The sequence below is a fragment of the Apteryx mantelli genome, chromosome 2 (assembly GCF_036417845.1).
Source record: "Apteryx mantelli isolate bAptMan1 chromosome 2, bAptMan1.hap1, whole genome shotgun sequence".
Lineage (NCBI taxonomy): Eukaryota > Metazoa > Chordata > Aves > Apterygiformes > Apterygidae > Apteryx > Apteryx mantelli.
The window spans coordinates 12,154,879-12,179,327 of NC_089979.1; the positions used below are offsets into that span (position 1 = coordinate 12,154,879).

Consider the following 24,449-nt stretch of genomic DNA (forward strand, 5'->3'; position numbering starts at 1 on the left):
ATTTTCATCAGGCTTAGGCTTGCTCTATAAGGGCCCACACCTTCACTGTGTGAAGCCTGCAATTAAAATTAGTAACTATTGTGTTAGCAACAGACAAATCACACGGATATTAGTAGAGAATCTAGGATCTGAAGACCCACAGCAAAAAGCTGTTTATGAGGTCCAAGTGTCCTGAATTTCTACTAATACTGTCTTCATTATTTGTTCATACTATCTACTGGATTTACCAGCTCATCTACCAGTCATTTGGGCCAGGTCTAGCCTTTTGCTTGTCACAAAAAATTCAGTACCTCCTCTGTTTCTGCTTCCACAAATGGGACATGATGTCCATCCCTAAAGCTATCAGTCACTATTCTGAATGCACTTTAAACCAACACGTACAGCTCTTCCCATTTGGCTTCAGTTAGAGAAGCACAAAACCATTTTTCTGCTAACACCTGTTAATTTCATTATCTTTCTCACCCAGTACAAACAAAACCCATGACAGCAGATCAGCCCACAAACTCAGAGCTACGAATTGCTACATGATAGGAATCTGGCAAAGGCTCTGATTTCTGTTTACAGTATTTTGAGACAAATAAGCCATTTGTTACTGATGAAACTTGCTTCCTATTTTCAGCTTGTGATCAAATCTGATGCCCAAAAAGTAAATCATTTCTGCAATTTAGGATATATTCTGTTGATGTGTGAGGGCTTCAAGCAGAATTCTCCAGCATTTCTGCTATCCTGCCAATATCGTCTGTTTTAATATCTGGATAAAATAGTTGCATAGCTGAACAAAACCTGAGACAGGATAAAATGTAACATGTTTTACTGATAAAATCTGCAAAAACTCTGATCTGTGATCTAGTCAAAAAGTTTGCTGCTAGACTCCAGCAAGTGCTAAAAGAGGATCAGTACTAGAACACACCACCACACAAGGTAACTATATTCTGTATTGGCCACAAGACCTTGCCTTTCCTGGGGATACTCAAATTTTTCCACCACCCTTCTGCTGTATCTGGGAAGGACAAGCTAGAACATCGTATCATATTTAGTGCAAAAATATGGTAGCATTTCTAATCAAAGAAGTTTAATTACTGCTTAGAGAAAGAGAGATCTATACATGTCTTTCATGTCCAAATTCACAGCTACTTGACAAAGCCAGTATCAAATTTAAGTTAACTTAACAAATGCTTTGTGCTCAAACATATAAGCCAACAGACCATATTCAGCTGTTTTATTAGAGATGGCAGTGTTAGCAAGATAGCTTGTTAGGATACTCATTATAAATTCCAATTTCAGGGCTTATAATTTTGCTAAATAGTGCCACTTGGACTGAAACCGACTGACTCATGGGTATTTCCATTAGGCTGAATTTCAGCCAAAAAAGTGCACCCAGTGAACCACAGCCAAGAAGCTAAGGCAAATTATGCAGTTTTACTTCCATAATTCTAATACTTTGGTCTTTGGACAGCTCCAACCTCCCTTTATGGTGACATAGGAACTTAAAGTGAAGCTCAAGTCACCTCTATGTTGGAAGTAAGTTTTTGTCTTTCCTATAAGAATCCATCCATTTGACCAAACTATAACTTTTTGAAAAACTGAAATTTGTACATTCACAAAGGGCTTCTGAGGTCAGTAATATGGAGATTTCATCTGGTTTGGGCATGAATCCAGAAAGAGGAGAGAAGACAGTCATTTCCCTGCCTAAGCTACGTGGAAGCAGCAGCTTTCTGAGCCAAACGGAATAAGAAGCAAGCCTTGGGGAAGACAGAGGAAGCCTGGGAAAAGGAGCCTAAGGGAGATGAAACTGGAACAGAAGACTGTTAGAGAAAGGAAATGGGAAGTTAGAAAGGGAGTTTCCTTATTCCAAATTTAGAAAATGAATGAATTGAGATGACCTATGCAACTTGATTTAAGACTGTAGTCTTATTTGCATAAATGCTGAAGTCAATGGGAACTGTTTGCCATATAACAATAAGGACTCTGATAAACCAAATCCTAGGCTTCTCAAAACCAGCTACCAAAATGAATGGAAACTTTTTATGATAATCTCTCTGCATGACAGTTTTCCATCTGTCAAATTGGGATAATAATAATAATCATCTCATATGGATAATGTAAAACAAATTCATTAATGTTTACAGAGCATTCAGATACTATGACTATCATAAAAAAGCACAACAGAAGTACTAACTCTGCATTACGAAGAAAGTTTCATTAATGTGGAGGAAACAATAAACCAACCTTTTGTTCCCTCTCTGTATATACATATGTATCTTGAGTCTAGCACAATGAAGTCTTGGTATTTAATTAGAACTCATAGGCAGTAAGCAATACTCATAACAGCAGTAAGAAAAAGATACGGGACCACGTACTCAACAAGGTGGAGAATATAAACTGCTAAATAAGAATTGAGAGGAAAACGTAGACCATGACTGTGTAACTTAAAGGACATGCTATAGCTTTGGTGTGAGACAGCATGGGAGGAGATAAAATAAAGTAAACTCAGTAATTGCAATTTTTAAACTTCTTAGTTTGTAAGGTTGCCTTTAGAACCTTTATAATTTCCTTTTAACTCCACTCGATGTGTGTGCGCACATATATATAGGTGCATGCAGGCACTCAAACCTTTCATAGGGACATTCTGTGTGTATAGGTGTATCTATATATTAAGTAATTTTCAGTTAAACCAATAAAATGCCTCTAGAACAAAAATGCTACGTTACTGCATAAATAAGTTAACAAATTCACCTATACTATAAATTATTCATGTACAATAGCAGCTTGAAAATGTATTTTCCAATTCTTTTGAACTTAAGCTAATCTTAAAACAACAAATGATGAAAGTTCAAACAAAAGCTAATTTTGTTTAATGAACTAACCACGGAGGTATTGTGAAAGTATTGTGCAACTAAATGCTAAGCTAATTATTGTGAGATCAAATAACTGTTGCCATAGTTACTGGACAGTGTTTTCCATAACCACTTTTATCTCTTCAATAAATCTTTGTGACGCAACAAACATAAAAAGTTGACTGTAACATGACTATAATGTTTTGAACAGTATTTAGTTATGACTGACCTGTCACTGTGATTGTGTGTGTTTATTTATCAGAGGACAATAAAAGCCCAGTATCTGCTCAAGTTAATACAAACAGCTATGGCTATACCTTTGCTATGGGACTGTAGTTCAGGTAGTTGATATTAGCACTGGAGTCCTTTTTTAGTTAATACACACTTGTGCTGATTCGTTTGTCTTTAGAATGGAAAGCATCAAAAAGGCCAGACTCTTTCATTTTCCCCAATTAGTATAGCAGTTATTCTTTTACTTTACTTCATGTTAGATGATGCAGTGAACTATACAATAACTAAAAGCTAAAAACAAAGATATGGGTCATCAACAGTTGAATATGAAAGCCAACATCAAAGGCATATGTTACCGTATAATAAAATGAACCCAGCTGCTCTTGTTTAGTGCCCTCTGTAAGGGAGTCTAAAATAGTTCATGTCATAGAATCAACTGTTGGCTTTTGAAAAAAATGTTCAGAATGACAGAGAATAAACATTTTATGCTACCTACATTTTTATGTACACAGTTATACCAGGGGACTGATGATTAAATCTAATGTTTGGAATTCATCTAAATTTGAAAGGTCTGAGAACCACCCACATGGCACAGCTGAATCATCCCCTGAGATCATAAAGTGACCCATGTGCTGTGTCAAACACTAGATTTTTTTCCTGAAAGTCATATTGACAAAAAATAAATCTATCATGCAAGTAATGAAACACAGCAGGTAGTGGCTTGGTGGTCTAAAAATTGCTTCATCAACACAGTTAAGCTCTTTGCAGATTTATTTGGTGAAAAGTTCAAAGTTCTCAGAAGATACTATTTTTGTCTGGTGAACTCCAGAAAATAAAGACAAAGATGGAGACTGGAGCACAGGACCTCTAAGCTTCTCGGTGGAACTTTCTGAATTCAAAGTTTGAGTACAAATGTTGAAATCAAATCCCTAACAGCATAAATTAAATGCCTTCTAGGCATTTGCATTAAGTAACAGTTCTCAGCTTCTCTGATATCCCACAATTTGATAGTTGTTCTGCTGTGCAGAGGGACATTGACGGGCTGGAGAAATGGGCAGAGAGGGGTCATGGTGGACAACAAGTTGACCATGAGACAGCAATGCACCCTGGTGGGAAAGAAGGTCAGTGGTATCCTGGGCTGCATTAGGAAGAGTGTTGCCAGCAGGCTGAAGGAAGTGATCCTACCAGCTTACAGAGGATACTGCAGGAAGTCCCACAAACCAGATGTGGATCTGAATATGCTTCCATCTGAAGTGCATGAGAAACTGATTATCAACCAAAGCTAGTAATAAATTCTATAGTGTAAGAGAGTTTTGGTGAAAAATGTAAATTTGTCCAATTTCACAGGTTTTGAGAAAACATTCTGGATTTGTAGACCTTTCTTCATTTCACCAGCAAGTTTCTGATTTCCTGATGGGTTGCTGGGGAGAAGTGAACTTGTATGGTCTGCAAACACAGAACAGTCTCATCATACTAGATATTCCAAATTACCTGCTGCAGACTCAGGAATCTGGCTATTACAAGGACCCACAAGATCCTCCAGATCTGCCAGAGTTTACTGCAATAAGAGGCATGGAAGCCCAAAGCCCTAATTCAAAGTCATGGAGCTAGGGACAGACTCCATCGCCATTATCACAGAATTACAGAATCGCTGAGGTTGGAAGGGACCTCTGGAGATCATCTAGTCCAACCCCCCTGCTCAAGCAGGGTCACCTAGAGCACGTTGCACAGGATTGCATCCAGGCGTGTTTTGAATATCTCCAGAGAAGGAGACTCCACAACCTCTCTGGGCAGTCTGTTCCAGGGCTCTGTCACCCTCACAGTGAAAAACCTTTTCCTCATGTTCAGATGGAAGCGTCTGTGTTTCAGTTTGTGCCCGTTGCCTCACATCCTGTCGCTCGGCACCACTGAAGAGAGTCTGGTCCCATCCTCTCGAAACCCTCCCTTCAGATACTTGTACATGTTGATAAGATCCCCCCTCAGCCTTCTCTTCTCCAGGCTAAACAGGCCCAGCTCTCTCAGTCTTTCCTCATAAGAGAGATGCTCCAGTCCCTTCATCATCTTTGTAGCCCTTCGCTGGACTTGCTCCAGTAGTGCCACATCCCTCTTGTACTGGGGAGCCCAGAACTGGACACAGAGCTCCAGATGTGGCCTCACCAGGGCTGAGTAGAAGGGGAGAATGACCTCCCTCGACCTGCTGGCAACACTCTTCCTGATGCACCCCAGGACACCATTGGCCTTCTTGGCCACAAGGGCACATTGCTGCCTCATGCTTAACTTGGTGTCCACCAGCACTCCCAGGTCCTTCTCGGCAGAGCTGCTTTCCAGCAGGTCAACCCCCAACCTGTGCTGGTGCATGGAGTTATTCCTCCCCAGGTGCAGGACCCTGCACTTGCCTTTGTTGAACTTCATGAGGTTCCTCTCCGCCCACCTCTCCAGCCTGTCCAGGTCTCTCTGAATGGCAGCACAGCCCTCTGGTGTATCAGCCACTCCTCCCAGTTTTGTATCATCAGCAAACTTGCTGAGGGTGCACTCTGTGCCTTCATCCAGGTCACTGATGAAGATGTTGAACAAGACTGGACCCAGTACTGACCCCTGGGGGACACCGCTAGCTACAGGCCTCCAACTAGACTCTGTGCTGCTGATCACAACTCTCTGAGCTCTGCCATTCAGCCAGTTCTCAATCCACCTTGCCTTCTGCTCATCTAGCCCACACTTCCTGAGCTTGCCTATGAGGATGTTATGGGAGACAGTGTCAAAAGCCTTGCTGAAGTCAAGGTAGACAACATCCACTGCTCTCCCCTCATCTACCCAGCCAGTCATTCCATCACAGAAGGCTATCAGATTGGTTAGGCATGATTTCCCCTTGGTGAAGCCATGCTGACTACTCCTGATCACCTTCTTGTCCTCCACATGCTTGCAGATGGCATCCCGCATGAGCTGCTCCATCACCTTTCCAGGGATGCATGTGAGGCTGACTGACCTGGAGCTCCCTGGGTCCTCCTTCTTGCCCTTTTTGAAGACTGGAGTGACATTGGCTTTCTTCCAGCCCTCAGGCACCTCTCCTGTTCTCCATGACCTTTCAAAGATGATGGAGAGTGGCTTAGCAATAACGTCCGCCAGCTCCCTCAGCACTCGTGGGTGCATCCCATCGGGGCCCATGGATTTGTGGGTGTCAGGTTTGCTTAAATGATCTCTAACCCACTCCTCCTCCACCAAGGGAAAGTCTTCCTTTCTCCAGACTTTCTCTCTTGCCTCCAGGGTCTGGGGTTCCTGAGGGCTGGCCTGAGCAGTAAAGACTGAAGCAAAGGCAGCATTCAATAACTCTGTCTTCTCTGCATCCTTCGTCACCAGGGCACCCACCCCATTCAGCAGAGGGCCCACATTTTCCCTAGTCTTCCTCTTGCTACTGATGTATTTGAAGAAGCCCTTCTTGTTGTCCTTGACATCTCTAACCAGATTTAATTCCAGACGGGCCTTAGCCTTCCTCGTCGCATCCCTGCATACTCTGACAATGTTCCTACATTCCTCCCAAGTGGCCTGTCCCCCTTTCCACTTTCTCTAGACTTCCTTCTTCTGCTTGAGTTTTGCCAGGAGCTTCTTGCTCATCCATGCAGGTCTCCTGCCTCCTTTGCTTGACTTCCTACTCATAGGGATGCACTGCTCTTGAGCCTGGAGGAAGTGATGTTTGAATATTAACCAGCTCTCCTGGACCCCTCTTCCTTCTAGGGCCCTAACCCATGGGATTCCTCCAAGTAGGTCCCTGAAGAGGCCAAAGTTTGCTCTCCTGAAGTCCAGGGTTGCGATCCTACTTAGTGCCCTGCTTCCTCCTCGCAGGATCCTGAACTCCACCATCTCATGGTCACTGCAGCCAAGGCTGCCTCCAACCTTCACATCTTCAACCAGTCCTTCTTTCTTTGTTAGTACGAGGTCCAGCAGCACACCTCTCCTTGTTGGCTCCTCCATCACCTGTGTCAAGAAGTTGTCACCAATGCTCTGCAGGAACCTCCGGGACTGCTTGTGCCTAGCTGTGTTGTCTCTCCAGCAGATATCGGGGTGGTTGAAGTCCCCCATGAGAACCAGGACCTGGGATCGTGAGGCTACTTCCAGCTGTCTGTAGAAGGCCTCATCAGGTGGCCTGTAGTAAACACCCACAACAGTGTCACCCATGCTAGCCTGCCCTTTAATCCTTACCCATAAGCTCTCGACTCGCTCTTCATCCACCCCTAGGCACAGTTCAATACATTCCAGTTGCTCTCTCACATAAAGAGCAACTCCGCCACCTCGCTTTCCTGGCCTGTCTTTCCTAAAAAGCACGTAGCCATCCATGACAGCACTCCAGTCATGCGAGCTATCCCACCATGTCTCTGGAATGGCAATGAGATCATGGCCCTGCGACTGCACACAGATCTCTAGTTCTTCTACGCTATGATAGCTACTCTGATTACCCCAAACAAGGGAGGGGTATTCCAGACTTTTAATATGGCAGTCCAAAAGAAGCAGGAGGTAGGTCTTGTATGGAGGGCCTGCTTTAAAGCAGTCTTAGAATTCGTGAAGCTGGGAGTGTCATTCTTATGAGTTTCATAGCTGCTAGCCATGGTTACACAAAAAAAAAAATGCAGGTCAAGTCAGCACTGGTATGCTAAATATCATTTCAGAGGAACAATTTGTCCATTTTTTCTCAGCAAATATTTTCACAATTTTCAATGCACAGGCAATTTTCCATTTGAATCTGTTCTACAAACAAAAATCCTATTTTGGGATATATTGTCATTTCTGTCAAGCACAATGATAAAAAGAAAAGAGCTGGCATTTATAAACCAAAAAACCCCCCACCCAATTCTAAAATAAACTCTAAAATAAAAAAGTTACACAGGTTTCTATCAAGGTAGATCCGTGCAGACTCCACAATATTTTTAAAATTTGCAGTTCAACTAAAAAAGCACAAAACAATGCCATTCCTCTCTACAGCACATGCATCCAGCTCTGGTGTTAACAGCTCACAGAAGAGACGAGTGGCATGGGCCATCTTTGCATTCCACTGATTTTTGCTGCTGCTATGGCCCCAGAACAGCCTCACAACATCTAGACAGTAAAGAGCTGAGCCTAGAACTCAGAGAATCAACAAACAGTGCCATTTATCTTCTTGCTTCTCAGCTGAACCAGCACTTAACAGATTCTGTTAAGACAAGAAAATAGATGTCTATAAAAGCATTTGATCAGATGGTTAACAGAGGGATGAGCTAACTGAGAAGGCACAGCATAGAAGAAAAATAGCTTATAAGATGAGATCTGAAAACAGCAAAGAACAAAGAGGAAATCAGTTCTAATAACAAGAACTACAGAAAAGAAGATCTTCACAGTATTGTAAGTGACTCTAATATTGAATTTTGGATCACAAGTCAATGATTTATGTGTTTTGGGGCATTTTTTCCCCTTTCTGATTTCCCCAAGACAGTAAGAAGTTTCATGATTAATTTACCTAAGTTTGAATGCTCAGCTCAAGCTAACTTTTAGCATGTTTTTCAGTGTTTCTATAATAAAGCTGCCATCTGGAAATTACATGCCTGCAATATAAACTGTCACTTACTAATAACTCTTTTTCAGGTAGAAAAGAAAACACTGCCTGTGTTCCAAGGATAACTGTTTAAAGCAAGAGACAAATTGGTTAGTTACATTCATGTCACTTTGAAACTCTGAAATTACAGAATGCTGAAAAACTTGGAACAAATACATTATAACAAACCTTATCAGTAGTCTAAATCCCCATAGTCCTTACTCAGGGCAAATGTATATTTTGCTAGAGGAAGGATAACGTGGGAGGAATTGTATTCATATGAATTACAGTATCAGCTAATTTTACACCTTTGCAGAGGAAGACCTGGAGGTCATGGTGGACAGCAAGTTGAACATGGGCCAGCAATGCACCTTCGTTGCACAGATGGCCAACAGTATTCTGGGCTGCAAGAAGGAAGTGTGGCCAGCAGGTCGAAGAAGGTGATCTTTCCCCTCTGTTCAGCACTGGCGAGACCCTGAAGCACTGTGTCCACTTCTGGGCTCCCCAGTACAAGACATGGATTTACTGGAGTGAGTGCCATGAAGGGTCACAAAGATGATTAAGGGACTGGAGCATCTCTCATATGAGGGAAGGCTGAGCAAGCTGGGACTCTTCAGCGTGGAGAACAGATGGCTCAGGGGACTTTATCAATGTTTATAAATATCTGATGAGAGAGTGTAAAGAGGATGGGGCCAAACTCTTTTCAGTGATGCCCAGTGACAGGACAAGAGGCAATGGACACAAACTGAAATACAGAAAATCCCTTCTGAACCCAAGAAAACACTTCTTCTCTATGAGGGTGGTCAAACACTGGAACAGGTTGCCCAGAGAGGTTGTGGAGTCTTCATCCTTGGAGATAATTCAAAACGCAACTGAACATCGTCCTGGGCAACATGCTCTAGCTGACCCTGCTTGAGGAGGGCAGTTGGACCAGATGGTCTCCAGAGGTCCCTTCCAACCCCAACTATTCTGCGATTCTGTGATACAGCAACTCTATGTAGTGGTTGAGAACGTTCATTCTTTCATCTGGATATGCTGGAGATCCAGATATTTACTGTAGCCAGGAAAACTTTTTTTGGGGGGGGAGGAGGGGAAGAGGGGGAACATTCTTCAGCTGTTTATTTGACTAGAAAACTGTGCAGACTTAGCACTGTGACAAATTTTAGCTTTACTGATGTTAAACTGCAAAGCATTCAGTATATTACATAGAAATTTCAAGAGGTGAAAAAATGTACTATGCAATCCCTGTTAATGGGAGCACATTTTGCATGGTGACCTTTCTGATCATAACTACACATCTGTGATCACCACCCCATTTTCACTGCAACATCTGGTATTGTCCATATTTGAGAGTCATTGCTTTTAACATCAATTTTGAAGTTTTTATAAAATTATATGAAGTTCATTAATAAGCCCAAAGCACTAGACCCTTAAGAAACAAAATACATAATTCTCTTCTCACTTGCATCCCTTGTTCAATGGAGTTTCTCTTGAATTATAGCAGGGTAAACCAAAGGAGAAGACAAGGCTCTGCATCTCTTATATAAATAGAAAACATTCTTTGTACCACTACATAAAATTCATTTTGCAAAAGACTTTTTCTAAAGCTTTTATACTATTTTACTTATTTCCTCGCCCGATTAGCTTTTAACCAAATGTAGATGTTTTCCCTGAACTATTTTCAAAGCTAACTAATCCCTAAATCCTCCAGTTATGCAATCTTGAAGGATTAAACATTTGTCATGAGTCTGGATTTGTTTAGGCTGAATAAATTTCAGTGATTTAAATACAGTTCATTGATTAAATTACATTCATAGAATGCTGGCTCTTGTCACAAAGAGTCTGCCAAAGTAGCTCTATTTAGATGTATGTGATATAAGCTTCTGCTCATAGTTAAGCCCACAAAACACTTGCATGTGGTGCAGGTTGGAAGAGAATTAGGTTCTTTTATATAAAATACTCATTCAATCTCTTCAGTAATATCATGATTATATAATAAGTATATTGCACTAGCACCTGAATGCCAACTTGCTCAGAGCAGCATTATACTAGGCAAAATGACAATCTCTTTTCCAAAGCATGCAACCTAAAAGGCAAGACAAACCAGGTGGAGGAGACAAACAAGTAGGTTGGTCTGGGGGTGGTAGCAAAGACAGGGTAACAAATAATAGGATGCACTGAATTCTCAGCCAATGAGGAAGAGCAATCACAACATGCCATCTGCCCGGCCGTAATTAGATTAGAGTTCTCTCTATGCATTACAGCAGACCAGTTTTGAAGAGACTCTTGGAGGATGATGGGACGTTGTCCTGGTGCTTCTCCCATCCTTAATAAGGTGTCATGACAAAAAGCATAAAGATGCTCAAGGCAAAGCGGAAAATTGAGACTGGCAACAGTGCTAAGGCGGGTGTCAAGTACGTAATGAAATAACAGGTCAGAAAGGTAGAGACGGGCTAAATTGTCCAAAAAGGCACATTCTGTTCGGCTTAGGGCTTGCTCACATGATCACAACAATCTCAAAAGTCACCATCATGGTGGTTTAAGCTAACTGGTTTTACTTCTCATTTACAGTGGACTGGGAACTGCCATTTCCAGCTACAGTATCTCAGCTGAAAGGATAAAACCTCAGTCTGTTGGTGTTGAACAGCTGCTTCTTACATCTTAGGATGTACTAAGATTATTTGCAGTGAAATAAGACATCTTTAGTGGCAGCATGAACACCAAGAGAGTGACTTAAAAAGAACTGAAAGGATCACGTATAATTGAAGTGCCTAAATACAACACCCATGTTCTTTTTAAAGCAAACAGAACCATTTCTTCAGGGTTATACATGAATCCCTAAAAGAAGAGGTCAAGAAAAAAAATTTTTTTCCTTAAGGCAGCTTATTCCATAATGATCCATGTTTGAGTTTCTGCCTCTTCTTCCAAAACAGTATGTCTGGACTATCTCAGGACAGGAATCCAGAATACACGAACTGCTGGTTTCACTTACTCTAGAAACGGCTATTTTAATCAGTCAATGTAGGATGGGCATATGATTCACATTCAGACTTTCTAAATACATAGATTTAGAACTTATGGAATGCACCCAGATTCTTGCCTTCAACTTTGAAATGAAGAATTGAAATTTTATTTTCAGTTCATTCTGATAAGTCACTCTTTGTCTTCCATTAAGTGAATATGGGACTATGGATTAAGCAGTTATCAGATTTAGCAAAAACAGGTACTATAACATTGCAACATATCTACTGAATATAAAGACACAAAAATACCTTCCATTTTCCATGACATTTTCTGTAAGTCTTTTACATTTCCAGAATTGTGTTGAATTGTGTAAGTTATTTTCAGTTTCTGCTAAGGCAGGAAATACAACTCATTAAACTTTATGCATCAATATTGCAAAATTCTGTAAGTATAAGTCAACCCTTAAAAAGAAAGGCAAACTGTACTTGCTCACATTATGGATGCATGCTCTGAGTGGCTACACTATATGACTGCAGCCATTAACCTGTAGCAAGCAACAGATAACCACAGCTTTAGAATAGGTACAGATAGCAGCAGATTCGCTTTATTTAAGACAGAATCTGGGGGAAATTCACAGCTTTCACACACACGCACACTTGGTGTCTGTGTGTGCCTGTCTCATGGCATCACAAAATGAAAATACTGATCGAGGACTAAAAATAACTGAGTAAAACTAAAAATAGAAAAATAAGAATACTCTTGAAAACAAAGGAAATGAAAATGAGGGACAACTTATGTACAGAGAAGCATTGGCAAGGCCACTTACAGAGAACTGAGAAATAGAAGGAACTATGCTAGTACACACTACTTATGCTGGGTAGCCTTACCATGCAATCTCTGAACAGCTAATACTGATCAGGATATGGCTTGATCAAAGCAAATTTTTTAAAAAATCCTAACTGGTGGTGAGCAGGAGGATTTAACACAAAATCTATTTCCAGGAAAATTAGTTCATGGAAGTAAATCAAGAATACAAGATTAATAAAAAGAGCAGCAAAGGGATTTTTTTATGTTTTATTTTCCTGACTTTTAGAGCATGTCTCCTGAAATCACTGTGCTTTTCCTAAACCAATGCAGTCACAATACACAATCAAAGCAGTCTAATTTATTTACTATTTCACAAGCTAGACTGCACATTAAACAGCTTTTCCTGTTGGTTTTATACAGAACAGCCAAAATGACTTGCTGGAATATCAGCTAAACTAACAAAAGTCATCTGGACAGCACCTCCTGTTCTTATTTCAACAGGAGGTTGGACTTACAGCAAGGTTATGGGACTACTTGTCATTAGACAACTACTCTCTATGCAACTTAACGCAGATGTGTGACCCTCCATGTAACAGGTGACACAACACAGGGGCAGATGGATATCAGGATCCCTAGTGAGGGCGAACCAGACTGCATGGCTGGAGAGGGCTCTGGGGCCAGGCTGTTTCTCAAGGAAAGTGCCTTCTACCAAGATCTTTTCAAGCACAGGATGTGGCTAGATGGCACTGCCCCCATGACAGCAAAACTTCAGAACACCATGCATCAGTCATTGACCAGAAAAGGAAAGACTGCAGTGTTGTAAAGTAAAAGGAGTGAAATATAGCCACTACAAGGACGGAGTGGGAGGTAGGACTGAAATTAGTGAATCCTATGGTTGGAACATGCAGCTTGACAGGAGCAGATAGTGTACAAAGATACAGAAGTGAATATATATATATATATGTCATTCAACATTTACAGCCTATCTGAAAACATTAGTAAAAGGGAAACATTCCTGCTAAAAATTAATCAAACTGAAAACTATCAAAGTCTATAAACATAAGTTTTAAGAATAATGGTGCTGGGTAAAATCCAGCAATGGCTATGAGTGGAGACCTCATATATTTTGCATTCTTAAATGTTTCTGGACAGACTTTGAATTAGCAGATAATATGTTCAACCTGAACATACATTTCTAACAGTTCTTCAAGTACTTCAGTACTTCCTTTGATGTCTGTTTAAAATATTTATTTCTGAATGTAAGAATTCATATATCTCATCCAGGAACAGCAAGCCCTTTTTATACTTATGCTTTCACACCTGATCAGAATACTGTAATTTTGCTAGATATTGGAGAGAACCATCAAATAGCTTCCATTTCAGCTCTTGAAGAAAAGCTAATTGAGAAGTCCAAAGACTGTCAATGTCAATGGTTACAACAGGTTCAGAGAAAAAGCATCTCCCTCCACCCAATATTTAGCCAGTTAGAAGACACAGCTTTTCAAAAAGAAAGCGCACTAACGTCTCTACCTTGCCATGTTTACAGTCATTTTGTTTCACTGCAATCTTCGGTTTCACCTGAAATAATGTTGAAACCAAACATTAAGCCAAACAAGTATGGAGCTTTTTGTAGAAAGCTTACTAGACAGCGGGGATGACATTTGCCTCAGTACTGATGACCTGCATAAAATCTACAATGGTGTTAAATGCTTGCTGTGGCACATAGTTCCTGTACTGTCTCCTAAGGCTTACTGTATGCTATATGCAAGGTTTTCCAGTTTAAACTCTAGTGTTACAAATGTAAGACATGTCTTATTATTTAATTATTGTTTATTCATTGATTCCTACAAGGGTGTTGCATTTTGGTGTTATAACGCTTTAAAGAAAACTGCACAGAAAAAAAGCAGAATAAACCACATTATTTCAAGTTAGACCTTTTTGTTCAAGTCTTTGGTTGCTTATTTTAAATTTAAATTTAAGTTTCTTTATTTTAAAAAGAATAACTTTAAACCATTTTCTTCCTCCTGAAAAGACCGTTTTTCTATTTTAAGGCTTAAAACAATCTGTTCCATGCAACACCTGGAAAAATGTGGCATATAGCTGAAAAACATCCTTTCACTATAATTCCTAGAAAAAATGTGAGACATAACTTTTGTATTCACTTTAACAAAGAGTTAATTTAAACATAGTGTTGATCTGTCCTCCAAGTAATACTGAACAATCAGAATTCATCACGCTGCCTATTATAGATGAAATGCCATTAGTTTTGTTGTTATAATGAAGTATATAAAACACATCAGAGTAGAAAATAGCATCTGATAAAACTGAAATGGTATCTTACATAAAAAACACTTTTCTCCTCTTTAAACTTGGATCAGACCTGCACCAATGAACACTGACTAAATACTGCACCACGGTTCTGACAATCCACGGTTTTGACAATCCACTCTCAAAGGTTCACTGACCCAAAGAGATATGATCAGGGGTTATATTATTCAGCCGCATGTCTTAATGAGAAACTTTCTCATTCCCATACCCACAACCACCAACAGGTTCACTCACAGACACACCTTTCTATGCATCATCCAGGCAGGTCAATGGATCGTGCAGATGGTCTGAGCATACCAATGGAAAGAAACTTAGTGCCCTAAGTTTCAACATGGATATGTTCTTTGTCTATATGCAACCGCTTCTAAAGAAGCTACGGAGCCATAATTAGCGTACATCATGTCTCTGTCAGCAGAGCTAATCAGGCTCAAAAATCCCAAGTGTCTCCACTCCAGCGCAGTCCTGCTTCTTGCTTTGGAATTTTCAAGCTCTTTTTTGCTAATTGCTTACGCTGCTGTCAGACTTCCTGGCACCACGGAAAGCTTCCTGCTTGTGTGTGGAAATAGCAGGGGAGACTTTCCCTCTGGAAATGACCTTTCCTCTCAGCTCTGAATCTCACTACAGCTATGGACTCTTCTGAAGACATCAGTTGATACTGACCATACAGACCACCTTCAAGCTAGAGCATGGCCAAGTGCTATACACTCAATTGAATTCTCATTGCATTTAGGGGGAAATTCCCAGGCTATGTCTATACAGTAAGGTCAACAGCTGTTTAAAAGTGAAGTATTCTAAGTGTTGGGACTAGTACCACACTGGCAGCTGCCAGCACACCGGTAGCTCAGGCTCAAAGCATCCAAATTATGATTACAAACAGCAAAGGTTATGTGATCTCCTGGTGAGTTGCAGTTGGCTCAAATCTACCTGCACCTGATCAGATCAGACCGCATGATTGACAGCTTGGGGTCACGTTAACAGCCTCAAGCTTTCTTCATTGAGAGCATCTCCCAGAGTCAGACCTAAGTCTGCATCTGAGCACACACCTATTGTAAACAGTGTGGATGATGGGCAAGTCTGGAGCTGAGAACAGGCTTAAGAGTTATTATTCAATTATCTTGACGAGGCATTTACTCAGACTTCAGAATCTATATCCTATTCACTGAATATCTGTTCAGTTCTATACGTGATGTTGACAATATTTTGAGTCATAGATTAGATAAGACCCAACTGTTTTAAGAAACTATCTAACTAGCAACTCTCTTGTTATGGCTAGCTGTCTGTTGGGCTTCTCTCTAACTTGCATTTCTAGGACCAATGATAAAATATTCTTCATTACAGGTCTGGCCTTTCAGCTTGCTCTCTTTGGTAGTTGGACACTGTCATAATTTGTCGGCTTCAGCACAATTTTTCACTGAAGTCATTTTAAAGAGTACATAACTGTTTCACATTATGAAATAAGAGTGTGCTTGTAGGAGGGTGCTTCATGTTATTAAAATTCACACCAAAATATACATTACTATACAGTGAGTGTCATGAGCACAAAATTGTAACAGATAAGAACTAAATAATATTTAATAACTCTTTAAAGGAATAGCACAATACCTTATCATAACATATTGTGATAACATGGTATTATTTTTACTTTGTAGTTATTTTTCAACCAGTTAATTCAAAAAAATCAGAGTTTCACAAGTTGCTTTCAGCTTGGAAAAAAATAAAGAAATAATAATATTTTTGTTGAATTAATAGATCAGAAGGATGATATATCAAATTGCTACACCAAGAAAACATACCTTTAACATCTGTCTCTAAACACCAGAAATTACTTTTTTACAGTTAAATTGACACTATAAATGCAAACCTTAAATAGATTTATACATTATAAGATTAATAAAGAGGTAGAAAATAATAAAAAAACCCTTTTCCATATTTTACTAGAGAATTTAGTTTAAAAACATCAAAGAAAAGATTTGTTATGTAGAAGTAAGGCGCTGCACTATATCCTCATTCAATTTTTAAGTTAAAAAACAAAAAACAACCCAGCAATCTCCCTTCTTTATTGAAAGGTCACTGTAATGCAATAGGACACAGTAAGCAATTGTGAAATTAAGCCCTCCAGAACCTGGTTGCAACTCTGGAATGTGACCATTGTTGTGCAATGGAGTTTGTCATCATCATATGAAAAAGCCATTGGGAAATAAATCTTTTGTTTACCTGTTCATTGCAGATAACTATCGACTGATTCACATTCTATAGTATTTTTCTAAGGTCTAAAACAGTACTTGAAGTACAAATGCTTCATGATTTTTTTCTTCAAACAACTCTATTTAAGCATTTTGGAATAATCTTCCTACATCCTACATGCAGAATGTTTACTATCTTTTCTTTTGTTCCTCTTTAATAAAAGGGCATGTCAAAAGGGTCACAGCTTCTTAAAAGCTTCTCAGTTCTTGCTATCTATTTTTACCTGTTACAAAAAACACAGTAATGGTGCTGGCTATCCAGTGCCATATTAATCATGTTGAAATAGAGGCTTGACTTCTGATCAGGAACAAGCACTAAAGCAAACGAACTCACATGTAGAGGCATCTGTATATGTAGAAGTATGAGCTCGTTTTTCTAATTATGCTCCTCATTCTCTGGAATACTGAGGCATCCGAGGGCACATGTACATAGGTAGGTGGAAACAGAGCTCTTTGGCCCATTCCCTTGGGTGGACAGACAGAAAGTAGCGTTGATTCCCAATCTGCATAGCCACATTTGCATGGCAGTGAACTGGCTAGATGTAGAGACAACGCAGGCAGAGAACTCAGCTATGTCTGCACTTGTCTGTAGACACTCCTCCTGAGCTGCAGACTTTCCATGATACACAGAGGGCAACATAATAAACATGATAACCAAGTTTCTCAATCAAGGGGCTAAAGGGAGACTCCAAGCTTATTTAGAAACCAAAAATAAGACTCCATATTTAGATGCGGATTTAGGACCCTAACTTTATAATGTGCAGTGTTGATGGAGAAAGTTAACTTTCAGTTTTTGAAATTTCTCAATTGTTACAGCTAGCCAGCTATTTCTGAAATACACAAGCTAGTGAAACCTTAAAGTAGGAGTTAATGAACAGCATCTCTTTTCACTCCCTTCTTCTTTGGTGACTTGACTCTCCCAAGAGTAATGGATTTCATTACAGAAGATCTTTTCAATTGCTAATATCTGAACAGTCTCTGGTCTCTAGTAATTATCAATCTCAAGGAGATTTGTCCACTAATACTTTATAAAAACACCTGCCACTGTAAATTAAAAAGGCTTGCCATAGATTTTAAGATGTGTGGGGGAAAAAATGGAAACAGATAATTCTGAAAGAATAACATCTTTTGAAAAAGAAAATAAATTGGCAGCTGTTTAGAAATGAGCAATTTAACATACAGTCTCTTATTTTCAACAGGTGACAGTGATTAACAGTCAGTCCAATGATGCTACTGGATCCTGTACGACTATGCTTGTGAATCAACCTCAAAGAAACTGCAGCAGAAATGACTGCTTATAAGATTAAAGGCTCACAGGAGAAACCCTTAGTCCATGAGGTTGGTTCTATAAGGGCACAGTCACATAACAAATAGTATAACAGACAATATTTTTTCTGGCCACCTGTAGCTCATATTTTGCAAGTACTACATTTTATGCTTTGTAATAACCATATTATTCATAGCTCATGGAGAATTAGGAATTATATTCTAAGCATCTCATCCATTACATATGAATAAGGGATCCTCAGGTTAGATGTACCCAATAAGATCAATTTGAATGGCAAGAAAAAGAGCATTCCTTCTGCTGTTGAAAGCAGTGCTGAAACTTAACATATCCACAGAACACGTTTTGTTAGTGCAAAATTCCTAGCACTCTTCCATCGCCATCTCGCAGACATATTGGTTCCTATACTGTACCTGAAACACACTTGAAGATCCAGGAGAAGAATGCAACAAGGTGGGAGTCCTCATTGTCTGCAGTGGTTAAATGGGTATGGATTCTTTCAGCACTGTGCATATGGTTTACAACTTTATATAACGTGCTCTGCTGTTCTATCGTGAAAATATTACCGAAAACCATTTTGATTTCATAACTGGAACAGAAAATGATTTGAGAACTGAAAGCTTTCATTTGTCATTTTAGGATGCACATGCATGCAGGATGTTGGTTTCAGTTCAACAGTGTATTTCTTATGTATTTATGGAAAACAGTTCATACTTTGTAATAGAGTTCACACAGTGCTAGACTATCTTGCTCCTGTGTGCTTAACCTAGAGCCCAGCACATGATCTTCTGAAATGTGCTAGAGAGAAAGACTCCACATTACTGCCCTATCCATACTCTATCTGTCAATATGTGTGAGCGTGTACACACAAACATACACATGTGCAGGGAATAATTTGCTACAGTTTAATGGAGACAGTATTTATGTGTTGTGTACAGAGATGCCCAAGAGATAGCACGCCTTAGGCAGCTCCAATCTTTCTGATGATCCTCGGAGCAGAAAAACCTCCTACACAGAGCTGTCTTTAAAAGGCACAGTCTTACCCTTAATATAAATTCTCATGTCTATATTCTGCATAACATGTCTAGAGGTGTGGCTGAGGTACAACCTATTCAGTAGCTTTGAAGAGATTGCTAAAGAGCATATAACTTGAGTAACTACTGAAACCTTTTCAATAACAACGATTTGGGGGGGGCACTGTCAAAGAGGTAACACAGAAGAAAATCAAAAGCTTTACAGTGTTTAATATAGCACAATCATTTCTTATTTTAGGTTTAAGAAAATAACACGGTATCATTTTTAGCATGATTAACGTTAGGCATGGTAATGAAAAAAAGACTTTAACCTTATTTCAGTTAAATTTACCGGAAAACAAGTTTTAAACAGAGGAATTCTCTTCAGTGCAGTTATGTCTGTACTATTATTCACAATTCTGTGCTATTTTCATCATTTGTAGTTCAAGGAAGAGTCAGACAACAAGCTTTTTAATTGTATCCAGATATATGGGATTTTACTTCTGTAGATGTTTTGATCTTACTTCATTAGTATTTTAATTTGATTTCTGGTACCTCCTTAAAACACATGCAAAAGATTATATGCTGATAGCATAAGGTTTTGCTTCAAAGAATTTTTTCTTTACAAAAACATAGTAATAATTAAAGAATGTGGAAAATTTTGTGGAAAATGTTTAAAAATGTTAAGATTTTGTTATCTGTTGTTCTAAGAAGTGACTTTTAGTTAGCAATGACGTTTAGTTGGAAACAAAATTTTAGCATACTGAAGAGTGATATTTGGCGCTGCCAGTGTATTTCAGGATATCATCACATGGTTGCCTCAGCAAGTTGCTTTTGGTTTCAGCCCTCTCTCATTACCCCTATCCATCTGACTGAAATCAGCTGATCCTTTATAGGCATTCCCACAGTCAGCCAGCCAGCTACTCACTGTCAGATACCAACAACCATATTTAGGGTGTGCCTTTTAAATACCGAGGTCAATAGGAATACAGTTGACTCTTTCTGTCTGCCCCTTAGAGTTGACTAACTTCCCATCAAAAAACTTTAGCCAATCAAAGAGAAAATGTTTTCAAGCTACGGTCTCAGTATTCCAAATTCACATGAGCCTTAACTGCAAATGTAAATAAATAAGAAAAGAGATGTTAAAATGTTTAAAGTATATGTTACATAATCTGTATAAAGTGTAATTAACTTTTAACATCCATGCAATCATTTTGTTATTGCAGCTAAAAAATAATTCTCAGAATCCAGCTCTTCCAGAATCTCCAAGAAAAATACTCTTTGTTTCACCATTTTCTGATTCATTCGACTTTGGAAGCAAAATAAACACACTGCTGTGTTTAATATTGTTGCACAAGAGAATTCACAAGAATGAAATGTGTTCAAAGTTCCTAGAAAAAAATGTAGCAATGCAGGCTGCCAACTTGTTCAATGTCAAGCTCTAGGCAGTATAGCAGGACTAGCAGTAAATGACTCATAGTGAGTCACGCTTTAGCTATTTTTGCTTTTAAAGTACTGCCAGGCGCTGTGTTAATATTCAACCCAGAGTAAATTTAGCAATGCAAGAAAACAAGTGTTTCCATGGTTGCTCCTTCACAATGTTTATGGTATATACACAGCCATTAGGCACAGGAATTAAGCCAAAGAAAGAATATGGAAATGTTCCTCTTTCATTTACAACTGAATTTTGCTACATTGGGTTTCATGAGTCACTCAGCTACTAGTTTTTCCAACTCTAACAAAAATGTAAAGCAATAGCTAGCACACCACCAACAGTACTGTTAGTGGTCAGTAGTCACTACTTTCCTCCAAACCATTGCTTCTGCAGTAATACAACTGACATGGAAGCATACTGGCACACCAAAAAGCAAATGTAAATGAACTAAATAGTTTAGCAGGAAAATTAAGTCACATGAATTTTTCAGGACGAAAGAAGACAGACATGAAGGTCCCACTAGTGAAACTAAGTATATCAACCATGGGTAACACGCTCTGTGCCACTTCTGAGGAGGAACTGGCAGGGAGGAAGGCTGAAGAGGAGTACTGAAGGGAGGAAGGAGGTTGGGAACCTCTGTGGCGTCATGTGAAAAGGGAAAGCAGCTGCAGAAAAACCAGGAAGGATGCTGATTCAACCTGGGGAGCAGTTTGGTAAAATGAGGGAAGTGGTAAAGGGAGTACGGCAGAGCTGGAAAATATCTGTCCATGACATAGCCACAGTGCAACAAAACCTATATGAAGGTACAATTTCACAGAACTATCTGCATAGTGGTGTTTTCTTAGGTTAGCAGATATTTGTGGAATATGAGCCCAACTATGTAGACATCTGTTGAAGTACATAGTATAACAAAATTCTGTTTGAGAGGAGGAAGGCAGAATTTATCTGGGTTGTAGGAGAAAAAAAACAAAAAAACAAAACAATGGATGCTGAAACAAATGGTAGGTAAATAGCTTACTTTGCCCACACTAATAATAGAGTTGCTAAATGATTACATATGATTGCTTGTTAAACTTTTTTGCTCATATTTTAATACAGTGATTTATTCATTATACTTAAATTGCAGTAATTACTATTTTTATTGTAGAGGCTGATAAAGCAATCAGGCGGCTTTTACTTTTTTCCCCTCAAAGAAAACTCTTTAGCTTTTCTGCATGAAGCCTTGCATGCAGCAATACGCAGATGCATAGAGTTTTCTTCCTGTTTTCCTATCTGATTATAAACTAGTCACTTAGTTTACACTGGAAATTTATAGACAGATCCCAATGAACAGCCTTCCTGGAAAGACTTCTCTTGATTTCAGTAAGTCTTGGATTGACCCATAAACTTTCAAACAGGGAGCAAGGGAGTACACTTAAGTCTGGGCCAAATCCAAAGAACTGAAGCAAACTACAGACACTGAAGTCCAAAGTGATGATTAAAAAAAAAAAAAAAATCCTGTTTAGTGGCCTCCTAACCCTGAAGGCATCTGGTAAGCTCCTCCCAGGTTCTCTAGGGATCTGAATTTCTGACTTCTGTACTTGCCCAGAGCTGCCCCAGCCTGAGTAATGAGGAATAGCAGATCTTTGTCCTGCGACCTTTTTGGCTCTTGAAAGCAAGCAAAGCTCCATCCAAGTGGAGGAAGAGAAGGCAGTAATGGATATGTAGAGAACCCAGTTTCTCCATGCCTTGCTGGGTGAGCTAACTACTAGAATACAGAGTCATGCACCCTTTCATTTGCATTCTTTTTAGCCCCTTTACATTCCTGGCTGTGCATAGTGCAGATTGTGCTTCAACTAAAGCAATGAAGAGTGCCCTCTACAGACTAGCCTAGAGCCGAGGGGTTGGTTAAAAACATAAGAATGGCTATATCATACCAGACTTAAGGTCCATCTCATCCAGCAGTCTTTCTCTGATGATGCATAACAGCAAATCCCTAGGGGAGGGTTAAGACAGGGAAAGCCTATAGTGATGTTTTCCTAGTAGGCTTGCCCAGCCTCCACTAATCTGTTCAGGGGCATTTGGAGGAGCCAGAAGTGGCATGTTCAGGTTTAACAGCCCCTGGGGGATTTTTCGTACATACATATGCGTGAATGTATTTGTCACGCTTTCTGGGCAACTGCTGTAGACACACAATGCTATCATAGAAAACGTAAGCACTCCCACCACCTCTCCACTAATTGTTTCATATTTGCAAGTGTTAGGTGACTTCTCTCCCTCATAAGGTATTTTTGGTGCCTGCTGGAACACCTGTTAAGTGACTTTGCTTTTAATCCTGTGATCACTCACAGCATGTCTGGTAGCATAACAAATCTGCATCCATATTTGAAATGACAAGACATGATAAACCTTATCACACTTGTAAAGTCAGATAAAGCATCTCAGATGAGAGCTAATAACAGCTGAAAGATGACAACTTACACCATTTCTCAGATGTAACTGAACATCTGAATGCTCCAAGCCTGTTCTAGAGTAAACAAAAATGGCACTGAAGATGGTTTGATCTCCTTGACTTTGTGCTAAAGCTGACTGAAAGCAACGTATCTTAAGTTACTCCTAAGAGACAGTATAAGCAATTACCACTTCAGCTCCTAGATAACATCAGTAATTGTGTGAGTGCCTGCAATTCCCAAATCCACAGATTAGAGCCATGGTCCATTTCCTCTCCATATATATAATGCGAGCACGTGTGCTCAGCCTCACAGTTAAAGTCCTGATCCACCCCCTTTATTGTGTTACATTATACTCGGCACGTTTTTAGCCATCTTATGCAATACAGCGATTGACATACAGATGTAAAACACATTATGCTGACAGAACAGATTCTTCACTGAGCAAAGTTGCTCACACAGATGTACCACAACCCTCCTCATAGGAGCCAAGGCACTTAACTCTGGGCTCTGGCACCCAATCTGAGGTCCACAAACCTAAAAGGTGTTTTTTTCAGTCCTTAAGCACTTTAGTTCTCTCCCTGCATTTCAGCTGACCTTATTTAACAAGTTTGGGGTAGTGTGAAGAAGAGCTCCAGTGCATTTAATGGCATAAAATTCAAGTTGGAAAGAAATTATGCTTTACTGAGAGGTTACTCATGCCTAAGGCTTTCAAGAAAGAAATCAAACACTAATATCAAAAATTATAAGCAACCAACACACATGAACCTCTGAGAAGGAATTAGAGAATATTTATTGATCTTGCTGCACATTTCGAGTTTGCACGCTACAGTATGTTACAGGTATAAATCAGGGAAATTCCACTGACTTCAGAGGCTGCACTGGTGCTTATCAAATAAAGATCCAGCTCAACACGCATTTGTTGAATAACCTGCAGCTCTTCTGAAAGACACGCTGAAGAGCTACATGGCAAGTAGTGTCAGGAACTATAAAAATACCAAGTGTTTTCCTTTCTCCAAACTAGAGTTCTCTGAAGTTACTATATAGTGCGATATGCACTGATGGATTATTTTGTCAGCAGTATCTCAGATCTACTTCCCTGTTCTTCCTTAAATGCTTTGTGTTGGTACTCAATCCAAATGCTTTACTGCAGTAGAATTTCTTTTGATCCCTTTGCATACTGGTGCTACAAAGTCCCACATATAAATGACTAAAATGAACATATGGCAAGGGTAAAAGAAGCTACTATCCTTCCAGGAGTAAGAGAAATACTCAAATAGCAGAGAAAATGAATAAATAAAACAAAGTTCACTAAGTTTA

The 24,449-nt window shown here is 39.5% G+C and overlaps 1 protein-coding gene across 4 annotated transcripts in view; it reads right to left on the minus strand.

Moving 5' to 3' along the window:
- Positions 1 to 24,449, minus strand: part of NSMCE2 (NSE2 (MMS21) homolog, SMC5-SMC6 complex SUMO ligase) — a 135,365-nt gene that overhangs the window by 41,702 nt on the left and 69,214 nt on the right. The gene's annotated exons all lie outside the window — the stretch shown is intronic.